The sequence below is a fragment of the Meriones unguiculatus genome, chromosome 9, assembly GCF_030254825.1.
Source record: "Meriones unguiculatus strain TT.TT164.6M chromosome 9, Bangor_MerUng_6.1, whole genome shotgun sequence".
Taxonomy (NCBI): domain Eukaryota; kingdom Metazoa; phylum Chordata; class Mammalia; order Rodentia; family Muridae; genus Meriones; species Meriones unguiculatus.
The window spans coordinates 96,055,522-96,063,693 of NC_083357.1; positions in this window are offsets into that span (position 1 = coordinate 96,055,522).

The window sequence follows — 8,172 nt, forward strand, 5'->3', positions numbered from 1 at the left end:
TGGCACACACGGTAGATGTCTTGCTGAATGAATGTTCGCAAAGGGCTACCTGGAGGAAATGTTTAAGCAACAACAAAAAGCCAGTGAAGTATTGATCTCTGATGCCACGAGATAGAGACTTCTGCATTTTGCAACAGTCGAGTTCTGTCGGATGTCCCTGGATTGTATGAGCATGTGATATCAGCTGAGATAATACAAGGGCAATCTGCTTCATGTCCATCGCTCCTCATCCTAAAGCAATGTTGGAAGAAAGGTTTACATCTGTGATTACAAAGGTATGTAATGAAGGTTCAGGGATGGTTTGACTTTGTTACCTTGCTGTCACCTATTACTGTCTATTTCCTCACCCTGGTCTATTCATTGAATTAAAACACCTTTTCTAAAAAAACAAAAACAAAAACAAAAAACCTGTACCTAGCACTTAGAGAGACCCCATCACTGGACTAATATTCACTAGGGGAACAGAAATAAATGGAAGTTATAAGAAGTGGGATCTATTCTCTGAGCAATTCATTCCACTACTTATTCCACAAAAAGGCTATCAGATTGGAAGACAATCAGTTTCTGCATTTGGATGTCTTGTTTCCTGAAAACTAACCTTGTCACAAAAGGCCCATCCCTCTTTTCAGGGAAGCAGCTGGTATGGCACGGAAAGCCTAAGTCCAGAGAATGTCGGTTTATATCCAGGTTCTGTCACTTAAGCAAAACACTTCTGGATTCTGTGTTCACAGCTGCAACATGAGAGTGGTAATATATTGCTTTTAAAAAAAGAAAAAACTACTTTCGAGCACTCTTAAGGAATATATTGCTTTAAAAACAGAAGAAAAAACTACTTTCGAGCACCCTTGAGGTGTGAGATATCTTGCAGGAGGTAATTGAAAGTGCTCTTTACCCCCTCAATGCCCCCCACTCCCTTTGCTAAGGATGCATGGGGCTGTCCTGGGTCATTTTACTGCCTGTCTGCATTCCAGTGTCGTGAGAAAAGAGGAGCAATGGGTTCTAGGTAAAGGCTCAGCATGGTGCTGAACCCAGTACAGAGTCCTGCAGGACATGCCGAGCTAGCTAAAGCTGCCAAGGATTAAGTGAGCTGATGGGTTTCTGTGATTAAGTCAGAATCTCAACTAATGGTAAAGATATATGACCTGGGAAAGTGAGGAAGCCAAAGCTGGCTCTGTTGTTGTGTGCCTGGACAGTGGCTGCGTGGAAGGGAAGGACTGGCCCTCCATCCAGATGCCAGCATTTGACGTGGTTACACGTGTTTCCTCTCCAAACTTCAAACGAAGAGCAAGCATTTGCTGTTGTCACGTGAAAACTGTGATTGCTCTTCAGAAAGGATTACTGAACCTTACATTTACGCCTCTCACAAACGTGGTTGTTTCCAAGCACACTGAATGCCCTATGGTGATGACGTTATTCTGTCTCTGCACCAGAGTTTTGTACTTTGGTGTTTGGGAAGCTCCTGTCTGTAAGTCCACAGAAATCTGACAAACAGCAGGAATTTGTTCTTGGTGTTACAGAGATGGGCAGAGGGCCTAGGAGCTTGGTGATCAGACAATAACCCCCTTGCTGTGAGCAAGGGCCCTTTCTTCTCTAAGCAAAAGACTTGTAAAGGGGGAAAGCTTCCTGGGAGATATCAAACTCAGGTAGAGAGAGATTCAGCAAGCAGCAATGCATACTAGAGGCTTGTTTGCCAACACAGAAAGACCTGCATGTGTATGTGTACCTTTGACTGTGCTTAAAGGTTTGAGTATGCTTGTGTACTGCAAGTCAAATTGTAGAGGGCACTAGCTTGCAGTGGCTTGGTACTTTCCTAAGGTTTAGAAACATGGGCATGCGCAGGCAAAGGTGTACAAAGCAGTGAGGCTGGAGGGAAAAGCAAGAGACAGATGTCAAAGGGCTTGCTGGGACAGCCACCAGGGCTTAAACTGTTTTCTGAGGAAACTTCTGGAGGATGAAGAAACCGTGGGGGGAGGGGCCAGGCGGGAGAGATTAATTTTAGAAATTCAACTTAGAAAGAGATCTATTGGGGTTCGGTGGAGGTTTGATTTAAAGGTGCCATCTAAGGGCAAGTGAAGCTATAGAGAAGACTCATGGGGAAGAAAGAGATTCTGAACTAAGGTCACCACGATAATGAAGGAGAAACTGAGCTCAGGTCGGGGTGAAATGAGTAAATAGATGAAAGCCCAGTAGCAACGTGGTAATGAGAACTAGAGGACATGATCATTTTAGTCTTTTGGCCAATTTCTAAGTGAATCAATAGAGCCCTGGGTACTAAATGGAATATTTCCATGTCTTACATTCTTGCACACCTGTGTGTGTGTGTTGTGTTGTGTGTGTGTGTGTGTGTGTGTGCATGTCTGTGTGTGTACAAGTGTGCGTGTGTCTATATGTGCTTATATGTAAAGGCCAAGGGTTGATATCTAGATATCTCTTTCTATCACTGACCGCCTGAGGTTTTGAAACGGGTCTCTTGCTGAGCCCAGGAGTTAATTAACTCAGCAAGCCTAGGTTCAGTGAGCACGTGGAGGCGGACATCACCATACAGAATACCTGAATAAAGAAAGCCGTGTTAGTTGGAACTGCGACTTTCATTGACTTCGAAGAAGTCTAGTGCTGCGGGGTAGATGGAGGCATGGTGACAGGAACACACAGCTGTGGTGGAGGGCGATAGCGCTGCCATCCCCTCACAGAGTTTTGAAACACGTCAACAGAGCAATGACAAGTTAAAGGTAACTGGAGCTAAAGCGAAAGCTTGCCTTCAGTGATGAACTATCCCATGAAGCAGCAGAAAAACTGGTATTTCCTGATCAGGTGGAATGAGAAGAAATGAAGAAGAAACAGAAGACGGCAGGACACAACACCTTAGAATATTTTGATGTCAGCCCAGCAACACGTGGGACTGGCTAGAAAGTACAGTTAGGAAACATAAAGAACTGACCTAGAGAATAATAAAGTCTTAAGTCACCCAAACGAGAACATGCCATGGCAGCATATGTCCAATATGTAAACATTTTATCTTCAAACATCCTGAGTTAGCAAGTTGACTAACTGAACAAAATGTTGGAAGGACGCTCTGAAGGGAAACTATTGGCAAGCCAAAATAAATACTGTCACATGTAACATTTCAGAAAGACAAGGCTTCAAGAAAATAGGAGACAAAGAAACCCTTACTAGTAATGAAGGGGAAGAGAACCCCTGGGATGTTTAAGAAAGACAAACAAAAAAAGAGGTCAGAATACATAGTTTAACTTATAGTGGTTTAAGGGCATGAACTGCATTTCAGGAAACCTGCCTTCACCTCACTCTTCCTGCTGGAAGCTTTAAGTCCATGCCTAGCAGTTTGGAAGGGTTCTCTGGCCTCAATTGGCAGGAAGAGCCAAACTGCATTTTTCTCTTTAACAAAATTCTTGGGCAGAGGAGAAGATGGGGCGGTCACTTCTCGGCTTGCATTTCTGTGACAGCTGACATCCAGGGAGACATCCAAATGCCTATATCCAGACCCTGCTCGTTATCAGAGAGAAGATTACTTCAGGAACCCTCGAGTTCCAGGGCTAATTCTGCTCATAACTCTACAGCTTATGACAAGTCACCCACTTGTTGCCTCAGTGTCTCATGTTTGTTGTTTTGCTTTTTTTTTTTTTTTTTTTTTTTCAAAACAAGGTCTCTCTGTGTAGTCTTGGCTGTCCTGGACTTGCTCTGTACACCAGGCTGGCCTCGAACACACAGTGATCTGCCTGCCTCTGGCTCATGCTTCTTACGTAACATAATATAAAATAGTAAAAAGAGCCATGTGTTCCTCAAGATCTTTAGTCCATTTAAAGATCTATTCAGACACTATTAGGTATCTAAATAATTACCCCCTCAAAAACAAAAACCAAAAAACCCAAAAGACTAGATAATAGAAACAACTGTGCTGTGGGGACAGAGCCTGGATTGTCTTCTAGCAAAAAAGAAACAAACAAACAAACAAAAAAACAAAACCTCGCATGAGCATGAGGAGGGGATCTGACATCTCGCACTGAAGCGTGGCTCCTGCAGGACACTGCATGACAGGACACTGTAGGAAGGGTGATTGTTTCAAGCCATTACCTTTTGGGTGGTTTGTTATGCAGTTTGAGTTGTCTTGAAACATTCAAGTAGGGTAAATTTATCTTTGAGCTGAAAATGATCGAGAATTTATTAGCACACAGGCGACAGAGAGTAAAGCAATAGGACTGAATAGGGTGACAGTAAGTGTAGACTAGGAGAGACATGGAGACTCAACTTGGCCTCTTGATCTTTAAAGTAGCAAAGGCCTAACTAAGGAGCTCAAATGCAGCCTATGAGGTTATAGGAGAACTAACAGAAAATCAATTCCCGGGAGCCAAGGGAAGTAAACATCCTAAGGAAAGGGAGAGGCTCAGATTTGTCAAATGGTACTTCAAAGGCAGATGGCAGCTGAGAGTTAGCTATTGGAGTTGGTAAAGTGCTCATTGATGCCACTGATAAATAGGGGCAGGGACCCTATTGTGGTTCCGAATTCAAGTGTCCCCTTAATCTCATAGGTTGAAGTTTTAGTTCCCCACTGGTTGGGAAGGGGTGTAACTCCAGGAGGTGAGTTCTCGTGAAAGAAAGTTAGGGCACTGGGCGTGTGCTCTTGGAACCCAGGTCTTCTATCTGTTTCTTTTTACTTCCTGGCCTTCCTGGAGAGCAGCCTTGGTCTTCAGGACAATGATCTTCTGCCTCACCACTCCCCTAAAAACAGTAGGGCCAACTGATGATGGACTAAGCTTCCGAAACCATCTACCAAAACCAACTATTTTCTTCTTTTAAGTTGTTTGCTTTGATTATTTTTTCACAGTGAGACAAAGCTAACAAAGACCTGAGTGGAGTAAGTTCAAAAGAGAATGACGAATCAGAAAACAGAGTCGGAAAGAAAAGAAGGCATCTCAAAGCCCTGGGAGGTCAGGCAAACAGCTGCCGAACAGACAGAGACAGGGTCAAGACACTCTTGTTTTGTGTCTCAATGGGAATGAAAGAGATGCAGTGGAGAGAAAGATTGATCCAGGAGTCAATCAGTGAGCTAGAGACGAATCATTAAGAAAAGTAGTTTCAGATGAGGGCAGCCACTGGCAGGAAACCCAATATGATGGATCTGGGGAACAATGGGACCCTGCTGTGAGTCGGGGGAGGGGGCGGGCCGGTGAGTGAGTCCTTTTTGACATGTTTAAGTTGAAATGCAAAGATCTTTTTAGTGAGCTAGAGAGGAGAAGGGAGAAGAAGATGAAGGTGAGACAGAGAAGAAATAGATCAAGGAGTCCTAGAGAACTTGGACTACGGATGTGTGTGCTCCCCAGGAACAGAGCAACAGAGGTAGCTAGAGCTAGACAGTAGGCAGGTCTGGAAACTGTGTGTAGATCATGGTAATTTTTTTTTTTATTCATGGTAAGTTTAGATTTTATTTATTTATAAATGCAAAGGGAAGTCCCTGGAATGTTTTATTTTTTATTTTTTTAATTCTTTATTAATTACACTTTATTCACTTTGTGTTCCCCCTGTGGTTCCCTCCCTTCTCTTGTCCCAATCCCTCCCTTCCTCCACCCTCTGCATGCATGCCCCTCCCCAAGTCCACTGAGACGGGAGGACTTCTTTTCCTTCCTTCTGATCCTAGTCAATTAGGTCTCTTCAGGAGTGGCTGCCTTATCCTCTTCTGTGGCCTGTTAATGCTGCTTCCCCCTCAGGGGGAGGTAATTAAAGAGCAGGCCAATCAGTTCATGCCAGAGACAGTCCCTGTTCCTATTATGATGGAATCCACTTGGATACTGAACTGCCCTGGGCTACATCTGTGCAGGGGTCTTAGGTTATCTCCATGCATAGTCCTTGGTTGGAGTATCAGTCTCAGGAAAGACCCCTGTGCTCAGATTTTTTGGTTCTGTTGCTCGCCTTGTGGAGTTCTTGTCCTCTCCAGATCTTACTGTTTCCTATTTCTTTCATAATATTCCCTGCACTCTGCCCAAAGGTTGCCCATAAGTCTCAGCATCTGCATTGATAGTCTGCAGGGCAGTGCCTTTCAGAGGTCCTCTGTGTCAGGCTCCTGACTTGTTCCTGGAATGTTTTAAACAGGAGAATGCTGTGCTATAATTATTAATAATGTTGCTAATAAAATTGCAAAAATCGCTAATACAAATTTTGCATTTGTATTAGGCTGGTCTCACACTCTCTCTGCAGTCAAAGATACCCATGAACTCTTAATCCTACTGCTCACATCTCCGCAGGGCTGTGATCACAGGCATTTCCCACTGGCTTTACCTTACATTTTCAAAGTGCGCTATGGTTTACACGTGTTAATCTCATCAGTGAAAATTCAAATTGTTCAAATCCTCTGCCTAGGCCCATAACACAAACTCCGGCATCAAGCTCAGGGGTAAGCCCAGAGCACGGATGCAAATTCAGTTTTACTACTTGCAAAGACAGTGCTGCTCTCCCCACCACCTCAGACTGCTATTCTCAGCCTTTGGTCATAGTCCCCACACCTAATTCTTTCTGCTCCTCAACAGGTTCTTTCCACTGCTACCTGTTTTTTGTTGGTTTGCTTGTACAACCCAGAGGATTAGTCCCCAAAAGTTTGCACTCCAAGGAGCAAATGCCTTTATTCTAGCTCTCTAGCTTACTTTTCTGCACCTTGGCCAATGCTCTTTATTTTATACGATTCTAATCATTTCTCAGAGGTCAAGGACTTTGCCTGTCTTAAACTTCTTTTGATAAGTCTTGATATGAGCAGAATAGGGAATAACATACTGTGTACGCTTTAGATTAGTGAAGTGATGTGTCTCAAAGGTCAAACATGTTCTCATTTGGAGCTATGAAATCCTGCATCTATGTATTAGGAGCAATGTCAACAAAATAATAATAGTAGGCACTATTTTGAGATGTCTGATAAAAGTTGCTCTTGATCCACTAGAAGGTATTATGTGTGATTGAAACAGTGTTTTTTAAGATGAGGAACATTTATTACCAAAAGCCCTATCAGCTTTCAAATTTTTTGGATTGCTCCAAAAAACACCAGAAAAATTTCTCTTCTGCACAATAGAAGATACTTTAAATATATATATTTTAAATTCAGCCAAAGTATGGTGGTGGTACCTGCCTTTATTCTCAGCATTTGGGAGATGAAGCAAGCAGATCTTTATGTTCAAGACCAGTCTAGTCTACAGATTAAGTTCCAGGGCTACACAGTGAAAGTATGCCTGAAAAATACACAGAAACAAACAGACAAAGAACTTAAATTTGTTCCCATGACACATATATGGAAGTCAGAGGACAGCTTTGTGAAGTCACTTCTCTCCTGTCACCACTACGAGTTCTGGAGATTAAACTCAGAACTTCAGACTTGCACAGCTGGGAAGCACTTTATCTGAGCTGTCTCACCATTATCCAAAAATATTTATTCTAATGAGAAACTTACTTACAGCAGTAACCAAGAAAACAAGTTAAGTATCTGAAAACAAATTTGGTCAAGTATCCTTTCAACTGTGCTGGATATGGTAGCACACTCCTATACCCACAGCCCTTGAAAGACTAGGGCAAAAGGATCTCCATATGTCTGAATCCAGCCTGATCTATAGCCTGCTCTTGTTTCAAAAGAAAGATGACAATCAGTAAGATTTTTGATGGACCATAATTCAATGAGCAGAAGGACTCTTAAAAGTTTTTGAAACAGAGAGAGAATATTTCCAGTCTAGAGTCCATATTTTCATCAGAATGTCAATTAGGAAGGCTTGCCCATTAATTATTTTGGTTTCATTTCTGTTTGGAATTAGCCATGTATGAGTTTTGCTTTGCAGCCTAAGAAGCAATTCCTGTACAGTCGACTGTAAAGATGAATATCAACATCTCACTGGCCTAGAGCTGGTTGATTGTGAGAATCGTGTATTATGTAAGTGGCTTGGGAACAAGACTAGGGCCGGTGCAGAGAGTTAGTGATGGAAACTGGCTCATTGGTTCAAATGTACCGCACTTATGAAAAACAACAACAACAACAAAAAGGAGAAAACCCAGTCTCTTCTACTTCCATCAAGGAAATAAGCCAAGATAAGTAAAATTTGCTTAATATTTTATTTACTTCCTGTCAGCCACAGCTTGTTGGGAACACTATTATTGCTATGGCCTTATACATTGCAGAAAAGTTTAAGC